At 50.8% G+C, this 22,262-nt stretch overlaps 2 non-coding genes and 2 pseudogenes across 2 annotated transcripts; 1 reads left to right on the forward strand and 3 right to left on the reverse strand.

Moving 5' to 3' along the window:
* Window positions 1-22,262, reverse strand: part of LOC142598829 (scavenger receptor cysteine-rich type 1 protein M130-like) — a 351,168-nt pseudogene that overhangs the window by 95,144 nt on the left and 233,762 nt on the right.
* Window positions 8,587-8,658, reverse strand: TRNAA-CGC (transfer RNA alanine (anticodon CGC)). The gene has a single exon. It is a non-coding gene; the product is annotated as a tRNA-Ala (tRNA).
* On the reverse strand, window positions 9,829-9,901 carry TRNAF-GAA (transfer RNA phenylalanine (anticodon GAA)). The gene has a single exon. It is a non-coding gene; the product is annotated as a tRNA-Phe (tRNA).
* Window positions 14,677-16,739, forward strand: LOC142598843 (olfactory receptor 14A16-like; annotated as a pseudogene).

The following is a 22,262-nucleotide window of genomic DNA, read 5'->3' on the forward strand; positions in this document are numbered from 1 at the left end:
GTGTGTCGATTGGCCCTTAACAAGGCTTGTTGTGCAGTTGATCGGGGCTGGGGGGGGGAAGTGGCAGAGAACAAAGGCATTCAGTACAGAGGAGCGGTGGTCTGTTTAGTTTTACCAAAGTAACGTCAAGCTGTGAAGGCTCCCCCTCACCCCAGGCGTCACTTAGTTGATTAAGGAGCAGACCCGTCAGGCGCTGCATCTTGTTAAGATGAACAAATTGCTCATCTCCTGCCCCTGTTCAGGTCCAGTGCTTATCAGCGCAAGATAAGCAAGTTGCTCAATCCCTGCTCTCGGCCAGGCTGGACTCCCCCAGGGCCCCTTCTGCTGGGTCATAACGGCCCTGTATTCGGCACCAACAAGCCTGGATAAGTCCGGCACTCCACATTATCCACCCCGTGACTTTAGTCACAACTCGCCAAGAGGAACATCATATAATTTGGATTTAGGCAGGTTGAGGGATCCATCTCTCTCTCCCGTGTTTTCATTCTCATAATTTTCAGTAGGGGATGGTATTAAAGGGACATATTCAGTATCACAGACTTGAAGCATCCTGACTTGTGTAGTTACAGCTCTAGTTATCATAGTTTTCACACATGACAATCCAATTCCAACAATAACAATCATTATGATAAACATTAATGCATACTGGATTAGATTCTGAATCCATCCACTCACTTTTAATCCAAACCAACTGAAAACTTTTGAAATCCACCCAGTCCACTGCCAGTCTCCTGGTTTCATTTTCTCACGGAGTTCGCGGGTCTGGTCTGCAATTTTTCTCATCTCATCCATCGCTTCGTGCAAGGTAACAGACACATTTGGGATTGAAACACAACAAGTTTCATCGGGATAGGTGTTATTTAGCCACCCACAAACGCCGTTCTCCTTCAGTAGTAGTATATCCAAGGCCAATCGATTTTGTAAGGTCATCTGTGAGGTTGCTTGTAGCTGGGAGTTGCTAGCCTCGATGGCAGTTCGTGTCCAATTAGCAAGAGTCTCTACTTGCCACGTTAGATTTTCTATATAAAGTCGATTGTTAACTATTACTGTCCAGTAACCCCAGAATGCTTTCATGGCTAAATTTATTCTCATTCCCGGTGTATAATAACTTGGCCATGACGTGGGGGGTAATACGTTTCTCTTTGTTCTGTACCCTCTTACTTTCATCAATGATTGAGTGTAATTAAAAGCTATTGTAGGACATAAACTTGGAAGTCCTAAAGTGCATTCCAATCCATCCCAATAGGGTTGAATGTAATCCGATATCAGTCCATCAGAACATACCCATATGGTATCAGGTGGTGCAGGTAACATTAGAGTGGTACACGTACTGTTTTCTACTACGCTACGCGTGGAGTGTCCGTTCCTATAATGTCTCGTAGGGATTCTACATTTACCAGAATTGTACACTGACCAGACAGTGATGTTTCCAGGCGTCACCTCCTTTTTACAGTCTGGTGCTGGCCCAGGGATTGGAGCACTATAATTATGACACAGACATATACTTCGTAAGGCATGATAGAGGTCTGAGGCAAACCATACCCATAGATAATCATCAATATTGGAGCAATTTATTTTGTTAGTACAATTCCATAACCTGTCTGGTCCCAATGGCGTGGTATATTGGGGTCTCCTCACCCATTGTTCAAAACGTTTTTTGTGATCAGTGGTGGTCCATATGCAAGATAAATTATTAGATTGTGGGCCACAGTCAGATCCATACTTAGAAGGAAACTCAATACACCATTCAGCTTCTACTGGGACATTATATTGGAATGTAATAGGCAAACCCCAGAATGGCCGAGGAGGCTGATTAAGCCAAGGTACCTCAGTGCAACTGACATTTGCAGGTACATTGTTGTTATCAGCTGCTCTGCGTGGGTTTATCCAAGGATTCTGTGGCCAATATTGCATAGTGCAATTGGTATCCCATATATTGCTAAGGTTAAGGCCCAAGGGATATGTATAGTTTAAAGAAGTAGTATTTTCTACATTCATCCATGTTAAGTCTTGTATTAGAGCGTCATTTCTTTTCCACAGATCAGACAGTGCTCCACTTAGGTCAAGAGGAATCACCATAAAAGGGAGTCCCTCCGCAGGGGTTGTTGGCATCATTAAGCAAGTAGTACTCTGAGTCCACTCCATCATCCTAAAAAATCCTTGCATTAGCTTAAAAGCAGTGTTGTCCTGTAACATCTCTAAGGTTCTTTTACTTCTTCGATCATAGTCTCTATGGATCACACACACAATTACTATACCTAACACGTATATATATATTAAACTTATCCTAAAACTACTTACACATAATAGGCTCATAATCAGAACTTTGGTTACTACTTAACAGTAAATAGTACAAACAGAACAGCAGTAATGATAAACACAGTTAAGCCTGGAATATATTCCAAACCAACATTTTACTAAACACACAAATTATTTCAACTACGGCCTCAAACAATATCACAGTTTTGTTAACCATGGCCATATTAAAACTTTGGTTTCCAGATAAGTATGAGAATTAGAAATAGAAATACGCAACAAATAAAAATCAGTAGCCCTTGGGGGCACTCTAGATTGGTGTAGGGAGTCCGTGATCCCAGGTGCAATTTCCTGTCATTCGGAGTACCTGTGAACACAAAAGAAGTGCTCGGTCTTGATTTGACCGGCAGATATTAGGTTAGAAGGTGGGTACTATCCACCTAGTGCTGATTCGATGGAGTTTTCCAGAACTGTCTTTCACTTCCCAAGCATAAAGATTCTTTGGAGTTGTTAGTACCATTGCCACTGGCCCAATGTGAGGCATTTTAACCAGCACAGGCTGGCCTGCATAAAAGCCAGTAGGGTATTCCCCAGATTTTACATCTGCCTTTGGCACTAAAGTTGTGGCAGAAGCACAAAAAGCTTTCATTTTTGGGCAACCGTCTCCGCTCCATCTATTGTTTAATTGATAGATGGCACTGGACAGTCGTAGATGCCATCCAGATTCACGAGTTTTAGCAAATCGCTTGACCAAGCCATTTGTTCGCTCCACGATACCATTGGCTTGGGGGTAGTAAGGAGTATGGAATACCCACCGGATGCCTTCTTCCTTTGCCCAGTCTTGTACTACTGTAGCTGAAAAATGTGACCCGTTATCACTTTGAATCTCTTCAGGAAGGGGAAGTGTACTAAACCATTCCTTCAGACTATGGACTGTGTTTTCACCAGTGGCAGCTGTGACAGCTGTAGCCATGGTAACTCCTGAAATGACTTCCACTCCCACCAGTATGTATTTTTTACCCCCTGAGGGTCGTAGTGGGCCAATGTAGTCAATCTGCCAGGTGTGCCACAGTGTTTTCTTGTCCCGGATATGCAGGGGAGGTGCTTTACTTGGATGATCTTTGTTAAGTCGCAGACGACATTGTGAACAGGCAGTTACTACTTGCTCACACAGCTTTACTGATATGGGCCATCCTCGGGCTATACCTTCTCGATACAAATCGGCTCGCCCAGTGTGGCCTCGTTTTATGTGCAACCATTCAAGCAAGCGTTCCCATTCATGCTCATTACTCACGACATCAATTTTCTGTAGTCGTGTGAGGCTATCGACTTGTTGATTGAACTGGGCAGCAATAGAAGCTGATCGATCATGTCCTTTCACCCATCCGATATGCAGCAGCCTTTGTTCTCCTATTTCTAGCAATTGTTTCCAGCTGTCAGTTTGCCAGACTGGGACTCTGTTTACCTGCCAGTCATTGACTGCCCAGTGGCCTACCCACTCTGTGGCTCCTTTAAAAACAGCATATGAGTCGGTGTAGATATGGCTGGCACCATGTCGGGCGGCTAGTAGGACTGCCCTAAGCTCCCCTACTTGTGCACTTCCTTTACCTGTTTCGCTTAACTTTTCCCCTGTGGCCACTTCCAGTGCCACAGCCTTATAATTCCACTCATTGTTTTGCCTGTAAGATGACGCATCAGTGAACCATACCCCTTTAAGGTCACTGCCTTCCTTCAGAGGAGGTGCCTCCTGAATTGGAGATTGTTTGCTTGATGGAGTTTGGAATAACAATGTGCTGTCTATATCTTTCTGCAATTTAGATACTTTAATGCTGCCTTCCGTAATAGGCATGATGTCATTGATACTTTCCAGGTAGGCGTACCATTTACGGACTGTAGGCTTCTGGGCAATGCCTGCAGGTGGTGCCGTACCCTTCCGAACTATATCCAGAAGACGGAAAGGTCCCCGAATGATCACACTCTGTTCTTTTCTTATCTGTTCCACTTTTTTCACTGCTCGCACTAAGGATAGCAAGCCTTTTTCAAGGTCTGAATATCTCATTTCAGTGTCATTGAAAGAATGGGAGCTAAACTCTAGCGGTCTCTCTGGCCCTTCTGGTCCCTTTTGCCATAGGTTACAATGGGAACCATGTTCACTGAATCCCCACTCTACGTGGATAGGGTCAGTCGGGTGTAAGGGGCCTAGCTGTTTAGTCCATTCCCATGATTTACCTTTCCTGAGCAGATTGTATAAGGGACGGGCAATAATAGAAAAACCAGGGATATGTTTGCGCCAATAGCCTAAGGTTCCCAGAACTTGCTGTAACTCCTTTATGCTAGATGGATTCTGCCCATGCTCTATTTTTTCCAGGGTGTCAGGGAGAACAGAGGCGGCTCCTTTAATCCACCAAACTCCCAGGAACTTAACCTCCTGGGCAGGTCCCTGACACTTGGATGGGGGAATGTCTAGTCCCAAAGTCATCAATTTTTCTTGTATACCTTCCATGGTATGCCCGACTTCCTCTGAGTTTTCTCCTCCTATCAGTATGTCATCAATATATTGATAGATCGTGACACCCTGTGGGCTGGGAATTTCTGATAAAACATTCGCCAAAGCATTGTGAGCAATGGTGGGAGAGTGTTTATATCCCTGAGGCAGCCTATTAAAGGTGTACTGTACCCCTTTCCAGGTAAAAGCGAATTGGGTTTTATCGTGTTCTTGGAGTGGGATCATAAAGAACATATCTTTGACATCTAAAGTTGCCATCCATGGGTGCGATGCTCCCTGAATTTGGGTTACTAATTCTGCAATGTTTGGTACGGCTGCTGTTAAAGGTGCAGTATTGGCATTCAATCGCCTATAATCAATTGTAAGCCGCCACTGTCCATTTGGCTTTTTTACTGGCCAGACAGGAGAATTATAGGGGGAGTGTGTGCGAGTGATAATACCTCTTTTTTCTAAATCTGTTACCACCCCGTCAATGCCCGAATGTGTGGCTGCTGGCAGGGGATACTGCTTTACATTAGTAATTCTTGATGGGGGTAGAGATATAGACATCTCTAATAAGTTTATAGCTTTAGTTTCATCCTCTTCAAGCCATGCTATTTCTCCATCACCTCATCCGGCGAAACTCCAGACTGACCCATCGGGGAGTTTCCACACTCTGCCATACAACACATCAAATCCCAATATGTTGGTGTTTGCAGCACCGACCAGTACTTCAGTGCGGGTCAATTTGCTCTCGCCTGGGAGCCACAAGGCGATTTTTGCTGTGGGGCATTCCTTTACGATTCCATCAATCCCTGTAAATTTTACCTTACGGCGACCGGGTTTCACATTTAGGCATTCCGCGGTCTCCTTGGTGATTACTGACATTTGAGCACCCGTATCAATGAGGAAATATGTAAAAATTCTCCTTGGTCCTACTGGAATAGCAATGACAGGTTCATGGTGTTTATCAAAGAGCCATTGTATAGTTAGCACTTGCCGGGCAGGGTGGCTCACTGTCCTCCCCGGGGATGCAAGTTTTTTGTTTGAGTATCTACTAAATCAATCAGCTCCTGCTGTGGGGCTGAGGGCAAGGATCTAACAGGAATTGATTTATTTCCAGCCGTCTGACTTCCCCCTACTGAATCAATTCTTTGGCTTAGTGATTGTACCAGAGCTCGGAGATCAGCAGTGGATGTGCTGTATAGTAACTGTCGTGGCACTCCCATCGCCAAGGCTCTGCGCCACAGATCATTACGTTCCTTATCAAACTTTAGTTTGAACTCTGATTTAGGCTTAGTGGTGTGGACCTGACGAACTCGTCGAGGGGGTGGTTCTGGCGGTTTCCCAGTGGTCGGTCCAATCCAACCCATGCGGCGCCCATAATTCACTACCTCTTGTACAAACTCGCTCCAGGTGGGAATTGACTGATCCCTGTGTCTCCCAACTCGGGGTGCACGGTAAGGTACAGCATTAGCCTCCCCGGTGGCTCTGATCCTATCCTGGACATTAGCTACATATGTCTTTAGGCTGTCCGGGAGGCCACGGATGAGGGGAGTTAACCTTGCTGGGTCAATAGGGGCTAGCATTGGGGATTTCCTTAACACATCCCTCTCATACATTGCTTGTATGCAGGCTGCCTTTTGTACAGACACAGCCAAGTCAGAGAATCCTGATGTTTTGATAACAAGGGGATCTCCTCTTTCTTGCGGGTCTATGCCGCCAGCCCAGTAGGCAGCCCGTGTCGTTAATGAATAATTATGATTGCCTGGTGTAGTGGTTAAAAACACTCCAGGGCCCCAATAGCCTCCTGCTTCTTCCTCGCTTAGTAAAATTCGGTCCCCCCCCCGTAAGGGAGACTCGCCACACGTATTCCATCTCAGACTCCTCCGGGTTCCTGGAATACTTTTCCTGCAACTTTGCTAATTCAGCAGGAGACCAGGGAATAGTGCATACAGTAGTACGAACATCATCATCCCCCTCATTTGTAGTTTCAGTTTTAATCAGTGGTCGTATAGGCACAGGTTCTGGGGTAAGATCAAAATCTTCCACCGGTTCATCATTATCGTTATCATACCAGATGTCTCCATCCCATGTCTCGGGATCTGCACAGTGTATTAATTTGCGGATCTGTTTAGCCGAGACCGAGGATGGCATTTGATTCAATAAAAGATTTAACTTTTCCTGCAGTTGTTTTTCTCGCCTTTCCGCTGAGGCTAATAGCATTTTAAGTTCCTTATTTTCTGTTTCTAAGCTTTGGTTTTCAATCATGAGGGCATCTACTCGTGTTCCCAATTTCTCACCTTTTTCCTTTTCAAAGGTTAATGAAGTTTTCAATACTTCATTTTCTGATTTCAGAGAGGCGTATTCTACATCTGCAATTCGTTCGGGGGGAGGGGACTCTTTAATTTCCCTTTGTGCACAGGATAAACAAGCCCCCAACACTGCACAAACAATTCCTTTGCCTTTACCTTTTTTAATCTTTTGCTCACTTCTACACTGTTCTATCCTCTCTATCACTTTATCCTCATCTTTCCAAAATTTTTGGGCCCATTCTATGCCCGCTTGGGATGGTGCACACTTATATTTTTGCAGCAGTTTATCCATGGCAATCCTGTCCATGACGCCAATTTTACTGTCGCGTGAAAAGGTACAAGTCTGATGTGTGGCTGAGGGAGGCCCTCCCGTTGAGTCACGAGGTTCAGAAAGGACCCCCTTGCTTTCTAAACTCCTTCTCAGAGAGGAGCCTAGGTGCGGCTAGGTCCAGTCTTAGTCCCAGACTTGGTCAACAGTTTATGTCTAAAGGGTTATGTGTGTAGCCACTTATCAGAGTCAACGTTTGCCTGTCAGAGCCCCACTAAGGACTTTCACTGAAACAGTTTCGCAAAGTTGAAAAGAAAAATAGGTAATTTATTGAAGCGACAGATATAAAAGTTCAGAATTGCCGTTGATAAATGCACTAACTGCAACGATTTTGAGCTCAAGTTAATAGTTCAGCGCTTTTGTTAATGATGGTTTTCCCGGGGTAACATCCGACATAATCGGAGGCGCAAGTCTTACCAAAGAGGCGTCCCTGCTTGGGGAGGAGAGAGGTCCAGGCCCGTCGACCCGTCCGGATAGTTGGAGTTCTCGTCCTCAGAAAAGAGGATTCTAAATGCCAGATTTATACTTTTGGCGAGGTGGGACTAAGTCAGGTATTGTGTGTCGATTGGCCCTTAACAAGGCTTGTTGTGCAGTTGATCGGGGCTGGGGGGGGGAAGTGGCAGAGAACAAAGGCATTCAGTACAGAGGAGCGGTGGTCTGTTTAGTTTTACCAAAGTAACGTCAAGCTGTGAAGGCTCCCCCTCACCCCAGGCGTCACTTAGTTGATTAAGGAGCAGACCCGTCAGGCGCTGCATCTTGTTAAGATGAACAAATTGCTCATCTCCTGCCCCTGTTCAGGTTATCAGCGCAAGATAAGCAAGTTGCTCAATCCCTGCTCTCGGCCAGGCTGGACTCCCCCAGGGCCCCTTCTGCTGGGTCATAACGGCCCTGTATTCGGCACCAACAAGCCTGGATAAGTCCGGCACTCCACAGAGTCCCACAGGCCTGTCCAGGCTGGTCCAGCTCAGACACCCCTAGCTGCTGGCACAGGGGGGGTGTTTCCCACCTGGGATGGGATCTCCACCTGAGCTCAGGTCCAGCACCTCTGGGAGGTGGCTCAGCAGAGGCAGCGCACACAGCCCTCCTCACCCCACAGACAGGCCCTGGGTGGGCAGGGCAGGCCCACAGTGCCTGGAGAGGATGAGTGCTCCAGCTCCAGCCTGTACCCGCCTGAGGCTGGGGACTCAGGGAAAAAGCACCCTTGGAGATGCCGGGGATCGAACCCAGGACCTCCCACATGCGAAGCGGGCGCTCTGCCGCTGAGCTACATCCCCTTCACGCCTGCCAGCAGGACAGACACTCACTCTCCTGCCATGACACATCTATGACAAGCACAGCCCTGTTGTCCCCTGGGTGCCCAGGGACCCTCTGCAGAAAACAGCATTTGAAGCCTCCTGAGATGGGGGAAGTCAGGACGGCCTCTCCACGGGGACCTGATCCTGGCACAGGGATGCACTGCAGAGCATTGCCCCTTCCACGTCTCGGCAGGGCAATGGGGCAGAAGGAGGCTCTTGCTGCAGCCGCTGCTCCCACGCTCTGACCCACTCTGGGCTTGATGGAGAGGAGGAAACGCCTGAGCCTCCTCTGCCACCCAGGGCAACAGCCGTCTATCTCCCATCTGTCCCCAGCTCCACAGGAGGAGCAGAGCAACAGGGTGAGGGAAACACCCTCCCTGGGGTGAGGTGTCCCCAGGCTCTGATGGCACCCCAGGGTGTGCGGTGGGGGGACATGGGGACATGGGGCCTCCCCCTGCACCCCCCTCCCCGCAGCATCCCTGGAGGTGGGGTGAAGGGCAGGCTTCCCTCTCCCTGGGGCTGATGCCCAGAGAGGAGCACAGAGGTGTTTCATCAGTCCTTGCAGCAGGCGGGTCAAGGGGAGGGGGCAAGAAACTCTGCTCAGGCCAGCGTGTGACTACACATGACGGCCCATGCACTGCAGTGGGTGATCCTCAGCACGGCTTGGTCAGCTGTCCTGGGCACATCAGAGGTCTCGCTGCGACAGACCTCCAGAGGAAGGATGCTGCCATTCAGGCCTCAGCTCCAGGGAGTGCCTCTGCCTGGGAGTGGGGGGACAGTGGCCTCTGGTCTGGGAACTGAGAACCAGGTGAAGGGGGGTGTGAGGAGAGGAGCAGTCTGTGCACCATGGAGAATGACAAAGAGGAGAGAGACAGGGTCTTTGCAGAGACCGTGCAGTGGAGAGACCTTGATCCCTGTGGAGCAGGGAAGGAGGGAGAGCTGGAGACCACCCCAGAGGAGCACTGAATGGAGAGTCCTGCCCAGGGGGAGGCTGGGGACTCGTGGTGCTGGAGGAAGGCTCCTTCTGAGCTGCAGGTCTGCAGCTACAGAGCTGGGACAGTGCTCTGGCAAGAGGTGAAGGAGCAAGCAGGGCTGGGGCAGGCTGGAGGAAGGCAGGCGACTCTGCAAAAACCTAAGGGAGAAAATGATTGCTGAAGCCCGGGGTTGAACCAGGGACCTTTAGATCTTCAGTCTAACGCTCTCCCAGCTGAGCTACTTCAGCCCTGCCCCAGCAGCCCTGGTCCCTGTGCCACCCGTGCCAGGCCACAGGCTGGCACCCAGGAGGAGTGCTCCTCAGGGAGGTTCCCAGGGGAAAGCTGTGCCCAGCCCTGAGCAGAGGGGACCTGGCTCCTCCCTGACCCCAAGGCCAGGTGGGCTCCAGGTTTGGTGGAGGCCAGCTTACACTGGCCGTGCCAAGATGTCTGTGGGCCTTGTACAAATGTGACAGTGGTGAAGGGAAACGGGCAGACCAGGCACGTGCAACTGCAAAGGCTGAGGGTGGAAGAAGCGTGGGGCTGGTGGAAGACCTTATCTCCTTCCCCATGGAAGGCCTCCTCCCACCCTTTTCTGCCTGGCTCCACTTCACTCACTCCTTCATTCCCAACTCCTCTATCTCCTCCCTGCTGAGCAGCGCAGAGGGATGGGGAATGGGGGTTGTGGTCAGTCCATAACAGTTCCTCTCTGCTGCTCCTTCCCTCAAAGACTTTTCCCATGGGGATCTTCCTATGGGCTACAGTCCTTCAAGACAAACCTGCTCCAGCATGGGCTGTCCTCCATCCAGCATTCTCTCAGGAATTGTCCAAAGTCTTCAGTGTTGGGTCCTCCACGGACTGCAGGGCTTACTTTCCCCACCATGGTCTTCTTCGTGGGCCACAGGGAAATACCTGCTGTACTCTGATATTCTCTGTGGGCTGCGGGAGACTATCTTGTCTTGTGCCTGGAGCACCTCTTCCCCCTCCCTCTTCACCAACCTTGGTGTTTGCAGGGCTGTTTCTTATATTTTTCCTCCCTTACTCCTCTCCCATTCTGGCAGTTGTGTCCTTCCTTAAATACGCTTTTGTAAAGGTCCTACCAGCTTCACTGATGGGCTTGTTTTTGTGCACTGGTGGATCTGCTTGGAGCCTGCTGGAACCAGCTCTGTCTGGCAGGGAGGCAGCCCCTGGTGTCTTCTCACAGAGGACACCCCTGCATCCCCCCTGCTGCCAAACCCTGGACACCACCACCAATACACAGTGTAAATCTTTGTCTTGCTGAATGACATCCCCTGCTCTTCCCTCACCCACAAATACAATTTACCCACTGGGGAGGAAGAGAGAGAACAGAGAAGGCCTTGATGCTGTGCAAACATGGTTCAGCAATAGCTACAACATCGGTGTGTTGGCAACTCTGTTTTGGTGACAAATCCCAAACACAGCACCATGGGGGCTGCCGTGAAGAAAATTACCTCCATCCCAGCCAAAACCAGTACAATGTGCCTGGAAGAATGTTTCCAGGAGTAGCTGCTCTATCTCCTTCCCAGGGAGAGAGGTGAGGCTGACTGGCCTGTAGCTCCCTGGGTCCTTCTTCTTGCCTTTCTTGAAGACAGGAGGGACATGTGATTTCTTCCACTCTTTGGAGGACTGTATTATGTGCACACAGGTGAACTGAGGCAAGAGGACTCCCACCACCTGTGGGTTTGTGGCAGGTATGGGAGGAAGCTGAGTCCCTGTGACAGATCCACTGGGCTCCCTGACTAAACCAGCAGTAATTTGGTTCAGGGTCCAAAGGAGGTAAAGGCCCAGGTGTAACCTGGCCAACAACTTCTCTAGTTCCAGTCTGTTCTCGGAAAACAGGAGCAGAGGGACATGGTGAGCATTGATGTATATGGGCTCGGAAACTGGAACACACATCATGTGATTAAGACATGAGTAACAGGTGGTTCCTCCAAGACTCATTTTCAAAGAACAAAGTTGTGGGTACAAGGAGTCTCATGCATGCCTTTCCCATCACATGGAATTTGACTACGATCCAACCACTTTATTCCATAAATATGGCAGCCTAAGGGTATCTTCTTGGAGCTCTCCCTGCTAAGCAGCTGGCTGCCCAGCGGTGATCTCTCCTTGAGCTGGGACACTTCTCAAGGTTACTCCTCGAGGCTGAGACCTCTTACCCACTGCAGATCTTTGCTAAGTGACTGATATCATGCTTAACCTTGTGTAACAGTGCACTAAGATTTTGTATTGGTGACTTTGATTCTGTTTTGGTAACTGTGAATCATTGTTATATCCTCTGTGCAGTAAGGAATAGAGTGATCCTTGCCATCCAAATTTGTTAAGTTGCAGTAAAACCACTTTTGCGGATACTTCTGGTGGTGGTTCTTTAATTGATCTAAACCACTCATCTGTGACAAATTGGTGTAGTCGGCAGGACTCTGGATCAGGATTTGTGACAGGAGACCTTATTGCAGGCAGACAGTACATAGGGCAGGCTTACGGGAAGAGGGAGAGTTTTTACCAGGGCCTGTAGTGATAGGACAAGAGGCAACACTTTTAAACTGGAAGAGGGCAGGTTTAGATTGATCTTAAGGAAGAAATTTTATCTGGTGAGGATGGTGAGACAGTGGCAGAGGTTGCCCAGAGAAGCTGTGGATGTCCCATCCGTGGAAGTGTTCAATGCCAGGTTGGATGGGGCTTTGAGCAACCTGGTCTAGTGGAAGGTGGGTCCCCCATGGGTCAGAAGTCCTTCAGGAGCCTGCTCCAGCATGGGCTTCCCACAGGGTCACAGCCTCCTTAGGGGGCAACCACCTGCTCTGGAATGGGGTTCTCCAAGGGCTGCAGGTGAGTATCTGCTCCAACATTAACCTCCATGGGCTGGTGGGGGTCAGCCTGCCTCACCATGGACTTCTCCATGATTTGCATGGGAATCTCTGCTCTGGTGCCTGCAGCACCTCCACCCTCTGCTTCTTCACTGACCTTGCTGTCTGCAGGTTTTTTTTCTCACTGTTTCCCCCCACCACCACCACCTTACTCCTGTCTCGCTCTGGCACTTGTGCCCTTTCTGAAATATGTTTTCACAGAGGCACCACCAGCTTTGCTGATAAGCTCAGTGAAGTGGTTTAGCCCCAGCCGGTAGCTAAGTGCCACATGCCGCTTGCTCACCCCTCCCCCGGCGGGCTGGGGAAGAGAACAGAAAAACAACGGCAAAGCCTTGAGGGTTGGGATAAGGGCAGTTTACTGGAACAACAAGGGAGAGGGAAAAACAGTGCTGATAACAAATATTAACAATGGGTGATAATAGAGAACAATTTACCGAACCAACGACCGACCAACGGATCAGGCACTCAGCTCCTCCCGGAACCTTGCTTAAACTGCACTGCCCCCTCCCCTACCGGACTAGCCCCCCTTTTATGGTGAGCATGACGTCACATGGCATGGAATAGCCCCCAGCCAGCTTGGGTTACCTGTCCTGGCTCCTTGTAAAATTAACTCTATCCTTGCCAGAACCAGGACAAGAGGTGACAGTCAAAGCAAGGGTTTCCTTCTTCAGTTTGTGCATTCCTGAGTCATGGCATTAAGGTTTATTCTATTAGTTTGGGTGGGAATGGAAGTGGATCTGTCAGGTGTGGACAACACTCTGAGACACTTTTAGGGTTACACTAAGAGATCCGAGATCTAACTCACCATGGGACTATTCCCAGAGAAGGCTTTGCCATAGGAAGGTCCATGAAGCTGCTCTTTGAGACCAAAGTTCCTTCCCTGGCCCTCAGTTCATGTCCAGTTCATGTTCTGCACTGGGAGAGAGGAGGGGGGTCAGGGAAGAGTAATGGAGCTGTGGAGTTTGAACTAGACACTGAGGCTCCAGGAGCACTGTACTGAGAGATGGGCAGATCTGCAAGGAACCTCATAGAGTCCCCTAAGGCACTTCTCAGCCTAAAGACAGCACGACAGCATCACCTTGGTGGTATCTCTGGGATTTGTCTGAGCAGCTCCTTAGCTTCTGCACACACAGAGGTGCCCCTGGGCAGTGCCCTGCTGCCAGGAGGGGTCTGCAGGGCAGAGCTGAGCACACAGAGGGTGGGATGGGCTCTGTGAGCAGGGACAGGGAGGAGAGGTGTGGACAGAGCAACAGCTCCTGGCAGGGACATCTCCAGGCAGCAGAGACATGGGCAGGGAGGGAGAGGCAGCTACTCTCAGAAACACTGTGGGAGGGGGAATTGGCTACCTCCCTGCCATCCCCTGCAGTGTAGAAACCTCCCCTGGAGCACACACCACCACCCATCAGGTCTCCTCTCCCATGGAGCACAGCCTATGGCCCCAAGGCCATGGGAGTTCAGGCTGTCACTCCTTCTCCTGCAGGGTCCCTAATGAGGAGAAACTCCCGAATATCCATTTGTCTATCCTGCCTCTGTTGACAGGAGCAGTGGGGCATTTATCGGTTTCCCCTCCTGTCCATGCTGCCTTTGTTCCCACCTGGACTGGAAGCTCTGGGCAATGCATTTTGCAGGACTGGGAGACAGCCAACTGTCCTTTTGCTCACCCCATCTTTAGGACATTTGACTCTTTCCCTGGGGAGTCCTGCTGGGCTGCAGGCTGCCCTCCCCCATGGCATCCCGGTGTTCTCCAGCAGCCCCATGGAGAAGACCCCTCAGTGCTAAGGCCATGAAAACGCTGCTGGGTGGCTGTCTGCAGACAGCTGCAGAGAGCCCTCTGTGTTCCTGGCTGGGAGGGGAGGGCTGAGATCCTGCTCAGGTAGAGTGAGACAGGCTGAGGGGGTTGGAGATCTGCACTTGGGAAATGTATTCCTCTGCTCTCAGCAGTGCCCAGTTCCTTTTGCGGGGTGGATGTACGGGTGCGATCATCCTGCAGCTCAAAGAGGTGCCAGCACAGGGCAGCTGAGACCAGGGCTGATGGACTAGCCAGCTCTCCTCACTCATCACTAAGTCTCTTCCTCATAGAAGTATCCCCTAGCTCTTCACTGAGTTTTCCTCCTTGGACAGGTGTCAGTGCCCAGAGAAAGCAGATGTCCAACAGCAGCTCCATCACTGAGTTCCTCCTCCTGGCATTCGCAGACACACAGGAGCTGCAGCTCTTGCACTTCTGGCTCTTCCTGGGCATTTACCTGGCTGCTCTCCTGGGCAACGGCCTCATCATCACTGCCATAGCCTGCCACCACCACCTCCACACCCCCATGTACTTCTTCCTCCTCAACCTCTCCCTCCTCAACCTGGGCTCCATCTCCACGTCTGTTCCCAAATCCATGGCCATTTCCCTCTGGGACACCAGGGCCATTTCCTATGCAGGATGTGCTGCACAGGTCTTTTCTCTTATCTTCTTGGCATTAGCAGAATATTGCCTCCTCACTGTCATGTCCTACGACCGCTACGTTGCCATCTGCAAACCCCTGCACTACGGGACCCTGCTGGGCAGCAGAGCTTGTGTCCACATGGCAGCAGCTGCCTGGGGCAGTGGGTTTCTCAATGCTGTGCTGCACACGGCCAATACATTTTCTATACCAGTCTGCCATGGCAATGGTGTGGACCAGTTCTTCTGTGAAATCCCCCAGATCATCAAGCTCTCTGTCGTGGTTTAGGCCCAGCCGGCAGCAAGGTACCACGCGGCCGCTCGCTCACCCCTCCCCCAGCACGATGGGGAGGAGAAATATAACAAAAGGCTTGGGTCGAGATAAGGACAAGGAGAGCTCACTCACTAATTATCGTCACAAGGAAAACAAACTGAACTTAGAAAAGGGATTCATCTAATTTATTACTAAACAAAACAGAATAGAGCAATGAGAAAAAATAACATCAAGTCTTAAAACACCTCCCCCCACCCCTCCCATCTTCCCGGGCTCAACTTCACTCCTGGCTTCAACCTCCTCCCCCCTCAGCAGCACGGGGGGGGGGGGGGGGGGGGGAAGGGGGTGGGTAATGGGGGTTGCGGTCAGTGCAGCGCATGTAGTTTCTGCTGCTTCTTTGTCCTCGGGGGAAGAACTCCTCTCAACGTTCCCCTGCTCCAAAATGGAGTCTCTCCCACGGGCTACAGTCCTTCACGAACTGCTCCGGCGTGGTCTCTTCCATGGGGTGCAGACCTTCAGGAGCAAACTGTTCCAGCGTGGGTCCCCCACGGAGTCACAAGTCCTGCCAGCAAACCTGCCCTGGCGTGGGCTCCCTTCTCCACAGGTCTACCAGTCCGGCCAGGAACTTGCTTCAGCCTGGGCTTCCCACAGGCCACAGCCTCCCTCGGGTGCCTCCACCTGCTCCGGCGTGGGGTCCTCCACAGGCTGCAGGTGGAATCTCTACACCCCCTCATCTCTTCTCCACGGGCTGCAAGGGAACAGCCTGCTTCCCCATGGTTTTCACCACGGGCTGCAGGGGGATCTCTGCTCCAGTGCCTGGAGCACCTCCTCCCCCCTCCTCCTGCACTGACCTTGGTGTTACATCTTCACACTTCTCTCTCCGGCTGCAAAATCTTCCCCCCTTCTGTTTTTTTTTTCCCCTTCTTAAATATTTTATTACAGAGGCGCTGATTGGCTTGGCCTTGGCCAGGGGCAGGCCCATCTTAGAGCTGGCTGGCATTATCTCTGTCAGACACCGTGGAAGCTTCTAGAAGCTCCTCACAGGAGCCACCCCTATAGCCCCCACCGCTACCAAAACCTTGCCACGCAAACCCAACACAGTCTCCTGCTCAGATGCCTACCTCAGAGAGTATGGGCTTATTGTGGTTAGTGTCTTTTTAGCACTTGGTTGTTTTGTTTTCATTGTGCTGTCCTCTGTGTAGATCTTCAGGGCCGTGCTGAGGATCCCCTCTGAGCAGGGACGGCACAAAGCCTTTTCCACGTGCCTCCCTCACCTGGCCGTGGTGTCCTTGTTTGTTAGCACTGTCACATTTGCTCACCTAAAGCCCCCCTCCATCTCCTCCCCATCCCTGGACCTGGTGGTGGTAGTTCTCTACTTGGTGGTGTCTCCAGCAGTGAATCCCCTCATCTACAGCATGAGGAACGAGGAGCTCAAGGAGGCCATTAGGAAGGTGATTTCATGGAAGTTCCTCAGTTGTGATAAACTTCCTATCTCTCTTCACAAATGATTCCCAGGGTATCCAAGAGCAGGCCTTTAGTTTGTTTGCTTCATTATCGTCAGTATTATCTGTGTTTTTTTTATTCTCTGTCTCTTATATTCCTAAGTAAATGTTTAGATTCATCTACAGCATGAGGAACGAGGAGCTCAAGGAGGCCATTAGGAAGGTGATTTCATGGAAGTTCCTCAGTTGTGATAAACTTCCTATCTCTCTTCACAAATGACTCCCAGGGTATCCAAGAGCAGGCCTTTAGTTTGTTTGCTTCATTATCGTCAGTATTATCTGTGGTTTTTTTATTCTCTGTCTCTTATATTCCTAAGCAAATGTTTAGATTCATCTAACTTCTACTGAGGAATGAACTTGCTCTGTCTCACCTGAATAAAAGGGGTCCTGGGTCAGAGGGCACCTCTGTAATAAAGTGGCATCTCCTCAATTCAGTTCCTCACGATTGAGCTCTTCTTCCAAAGCTGATGTCAACATCAGACCCAAGGAATTTCACTCAAAAAGGGCCTGTTTCTCCTTGCGTTTTGGAGAGAAAAGCTCACTGTCACTTCGGTAGCTGTTAGAGACCAAGGGGTCAATTGTGGACTAAACCATTGGAGTGTGGTGAGAATGGAGATCGTTAGTGGTCATTGAGGAACATACCCAGTATGTGGCACATGTGACAGTGCAGAGGCCATCCCCCCAGAGGGGAATCTGCAGCTGTCTGCAGATCTCTGTGGTGGGCAGTGACTGGACCCACCCCAAGGTGAGCGATTGCCCAGAACAGACACAGCCACAGTCCCTCCAGTGTGGGCCTGGGCTTTGCGTCTGCCCAGGTGCCCTGCACAGCCTTGGGGCCATTCCTCACCCAGCTGCTCCAGCCCTGGGTCTCTCCACATCCTGCTGTCCTCCTCCTCCAGCCTGCCTCACTTGACCTGGCCAGAGAAGCACGTACATATCTTCACCCCCAAACAGACACACACTGGTGAGAAGAGTCACACAGCAAACAGCCAGGAGCAGAGTTTAAGAAGAAGGCAGGACAGAACACAGTGATCAGACACAGGGTTGGGCTGAACCAGCACTGACCTGGCCCTGTCCCACATGCAGCTGGCTCCTTGCATCCCTCGCCTCTCCCCTTCCACACGATTCTTCCTCCCAGTGCACTTGGATCCCTCCCTTTCTCTGCCCCACTCTCCTCCCCACTGAACAACCCTTACCAATTTCTTCTCCCCCATTGATCCCAAGGCTGCTGTTCCCATCCCCAGCTTGGCTAGTTCCTATACCATTGCCGAGGTCACCTGGCCCTTCAATGGCCTCTCTGGTGGCTCCCCAGGGCACTGCAGGCCTTGCAAGACTTGACCGACAACAAGATCCCTGATGCTCCCCTTCAGTTATCTCTGCAGTCTGGTCACTTCTCACGTCTCTGCTCTTCAACCTCCTGTGAGACCCAGCCAGGACACACGGTGCTGCCTGCACCTGTGTTCCCTTCTCACACTGTCACCTCTGGCAGTTCTCATGCCATGCCCCACCATTTCCCGTGTTGTGTACAGGTGGCTTCACCCCAGGGCAGGGCCTCAGCAGGGGCCGAGTCATCTGCCTCCAGCTTTCATACCTGGTGTTCTTGATGACCTCATGATGCCGGCCTGCCTGCTCCTGACAAAGCTCTTTGCTGTAACGAGGTGACTGCACAAGACACAGCCCAATCAAGTTGGCTTTTCTTACCTCTACCCCATCCAGAGCCGTCATTTGCATCACGTTTGTGATGTGCTTGATGACGTCACAGTATCTGCCTGTACTCATTGTGGCTAGGAAGATTTTCTTCACAGTAGCTTGCATGGTGCTGTGTTTTGGATTTGTGACCAAAACAGTCCTGATAACACACCCTTGCTTTAGCTGTCGCTGAGCAGTGCTTACACAGCATCAAGGCCTTCTCTGCTTCTCACCCTGCCCCTCCAGCAAGTAGGCTGGGGGTGGGCAAGGAGTTGGGAGGGGACACAGCTGGAACATCTGACCCCAACTGACCAAAGGGATATTCCAGACCACATGACATCATGCTCAGCAAAAAAAGCTTTGGAGAAGAAGGAAGAAAGGGGGGACATTTGGAATCTGGCTTCTGTCTTCCCAAGCAACTGTTACTCTTGATGAAGCCCTGTTTTCCTGCCCAGGGCTAAACACCTGCCTGCTGCTGGGAAGTGGTGAATGAATTCCTGACTTGGCTTTGCATGTGTGCGCAGCTTTTGCTTTACTCGTGAGACTGCCTTCATCTCTACCCCACGAGTTCACTCACTTTTACCCTTTGGAATCTTCTTCCCCATCCTGCTGGGAGGGAGGGAGGGAGCGAGCAGCTGTGTGGGGCTGAGCTGCCTACCGGGTTACACCACACCACCAGGACATGTTCTTGGGACAACCTCCCCCAACCCATCTGCCAGCTCTTACCCTACAAGTCACTCCCAGACAAAGCTCCTCACCTGGGGCTGAGCTGGATGACTGGGGTCCAGCTGTGACCAGAGGGAGGACAAGGGCTCTCCTGGGTCCTTTGTGATCCCCACATATCAAGGTAGCATGCAAAGGAGAACCTGGCAACATGTAGACCATGCCCATGACCATGAGGGCCCTCCAGAAGAGTCCCTCCATCTAAATCTCCTGCATGGCTTGCTTTTGCATGAAGAGAGAGGAGAAACTGCCCCAGGAGCCTCCTGCCAGACCCATCTCCTCCTGCCACCTTTCCAGCCCTGGCCATTCACCATGGTCCTTGGGAGGGCTGACCTTTGCCATGTCCTGCAGGGCTCAGTGCCCGTGTCGCTAGGAGAGGCAGTCCTGCCCAGCCCCTGTACTGGCCCAGAGCCCTGCAAAGTGCAGAGCAGGGCTGACTGGGAACCAGCACCTGGGACGCAGCTCAGACTGGGCAGGGGCAGGGTGCTGGGGGAGGCTGCCAAAGCAGGAGGGCCGCTGGGGGCTGGGGCACTGAGAGCTGCTGTGGGGGATGATGCCAAGGGAGACTTTTCTCCACCACTGAACACCCCCTGCCCCAGGTGATGTGCACAGCAGGGCCGTGGGGCCATGTGTGGGGCCATGTGTGGGGCTGCATCTGCACAGGGGAGGGAATGCCCACAGCAGACACAATGCTCCAGGGAGCTCCCACACTGCTGGCACCTCAGAATTACCCCCAGCCCCCAGCCAGGCAGGGCTCTCGCCCTTCTTACTGCGATGGTTCCATGGACATGGGCTGGCTCAGGAGAAAACACTGACCGATATGATTGAACTCTCAAGTTCTCCCTGTTCAGAGCAGACCACGGTGCTAGAGACCTCCATAGGTCCCTTCCCAGCCAAACCCCTGTATGGGGAGGGAATAAGCAGTGGAGGTGCGGGTAGTGTGTTGAGGCATTGCTGGCATTTTTAATCCCCGGCCAAACCTGTCCTCGGGATTAAGCATTGAATGAGTTCGTTTTCAAAAGGGGACTCTGCTCCATGGCACCAGGAGTCAAACCAGCACTGGGATACCACCAAAATGGCTTCACTAAGTGCAAATCGTGTCTGACAAGTTATGTGGCCTTTAACGATGGTGTAAGAGCATTGGTGGATAAGGGAAGAGTGACAGACATGTACTTGGACTTGTGTCCAAGCATTTGACACAATCCCGCATGACATCCTTGTCTCTGTATGTGAGAGACATGGATTTGATGGAGGGACCACTCAGTAGATAAGGAAATGGCTGGATGGTCGCACTCAAGGCGTTGTGGTCAATGCTCCATGTCCAAGTGGAGATCAGTGACAAGTGGCATTCCTTGGGGGTCGGTGTTTGGACTGGAACTGTTTAACATCTTTGTTGGCAACATGGACAGTGGGATCGAGTGCACCCTCAGCAAGTTTGCCGACGACACCAAGCTGTGTGGTGTGGTCAACACGCTGGAGGTATGGGATGCCGTCCACAGGGAATGTGTCAGGCTCGAGAGGTGGGCCCCTGCGAACCTCATGAACTTCAGCAAAGCCAAGTGCAAGGTCCTGCACATGGGTCAGGGCAATCTCAAGTACAACTACAGGCTGGGCAGAGAATGGATTGAGAGCAGCCCTGCGCAGAAGGATGTAGGTGTGTTTGTTGATGAAAAGCTCAACATGAGCCAGCAAGGCATGCCTGCAGCCCTGAAAACCAACCGTGTTTTTGGCTGCATCAAAAGCAGCGTGACCAGCAGGCCAAGGGAGGGGATTCTCCCATTCTACTCTGGTCTTGTGAGACCCCATCTGCAGTACTGCATCAAGCTCTGCTGGCCCCAGTACAAGAAAGACATGGAGCTGTTGGAGCGAGTCCAGAGGAGGCCACAAAGATGATCAGAGGGCTGGAGCATGTCTCCTGTGAAGACATACTGAGAGAGTTGGGCTTGTTCAGCCTGGAGAAGAGAAGGCTCCGGGGAGACCTTATAGCAGCCTTCCAATACCTAAGGGAGGCCCACAGGAAGGATTGAGAAGGACTCCTTTGTCAGGGAGTGTAGTGATAGCACAAGGGGTAATGGCTTTAAACTAAGGGAGTGTACATTTAGATTATATATTAGCAAGAAATTCTTCACTATGAGGGTGGTGAGGCCCTGGCACAGGTTGCCCAGAGAAGTTCTGGATGCCCCATCCCTGGAAGTGTTCAAGGTCAGGTTGGATGGAGCTTTGGGCAACCTGGTCTAGTGGAGAGTGTCCCTGCCCGCAGCAGCGGAGTTGGAACAACATGACCTTTAAGGTCCCTTCCAACCCAACCCATTCTATAGTACTATGATTCTATGAAAACACTCTCCTGGACTGTATGCCATGGCCAAGCTGCATCTAGTGATGTCCACCTTCCACAAGGTGTAGTCCTACAAGAAATGCTTTAGACAGAGAATGGAAATCCCCATGCTGGCTTGGTGGGAAAACATTGCCATTTCATTAAAAATACTCAAATGTTTCAGCTGATAAAAATGTGCTGACATCTCTTTGAATGTCTAAAACCATTGTTCACCTTTCCAGGCAGATCTCAGTTGTCTGACCAAAACCACCCACAGCCACTCGTAGGGGCCCCAGAGTAGCTGAGGGGCTTGCCTGGGACTGGCAGCTGTCAGAGAGGAGCTGTGGGAGACCAGAGCCCCTGGGGAGCTGCAGGTGGAGGCTGGGCAAGGGGTCCCAGGGCATCTACACTGGCACCGAGCTTCTGTGTCCCTGAGACTGAAGGCATTTGTGTCCTACAAGTAACCCCAGTTCTAGAAAACAAGTTCCTTCAAAAAAACAAGTTTCCTTCAAAAAAGGAAAAAGAACACCACATCCCATGAAAGACCAGAATATTAAAAGAAAACAAAACTATGAGGAATTGTAAAAAATGAGAAGTGTATTGACATATTTTTTTTTCTTTAGATTATTTCCTTGTCGTCTTAATTTCTTTTATATTTCAAAGGGAGTGAATATATTATATAGCATCTGTAAGGCAAGAGCATTAAAAAAATATGAAAAATTGTGTTTTGCACAGAGCCCCATGCCCACTCCCAAAGCTTTCCCTGCCCAGGACTGCGTATGTGTTGCAGAGCAGTGGAATGC

Source organism: Balearica regulorum, chromosome 31 (assembly GCF_011004875.1).
Source record: "Balearica regulorum gibbericeps isolate bBalReg1 chromosome 31, bBalReg1.pri, whole genome shotgun sequence".
In the NCBI taxonomy this organism is placed as follows: Eukaryota; Metazoa; Chordata; class Aves; order Gruiformes; family Gruidae; genus Balearica; species Balearica regulorum.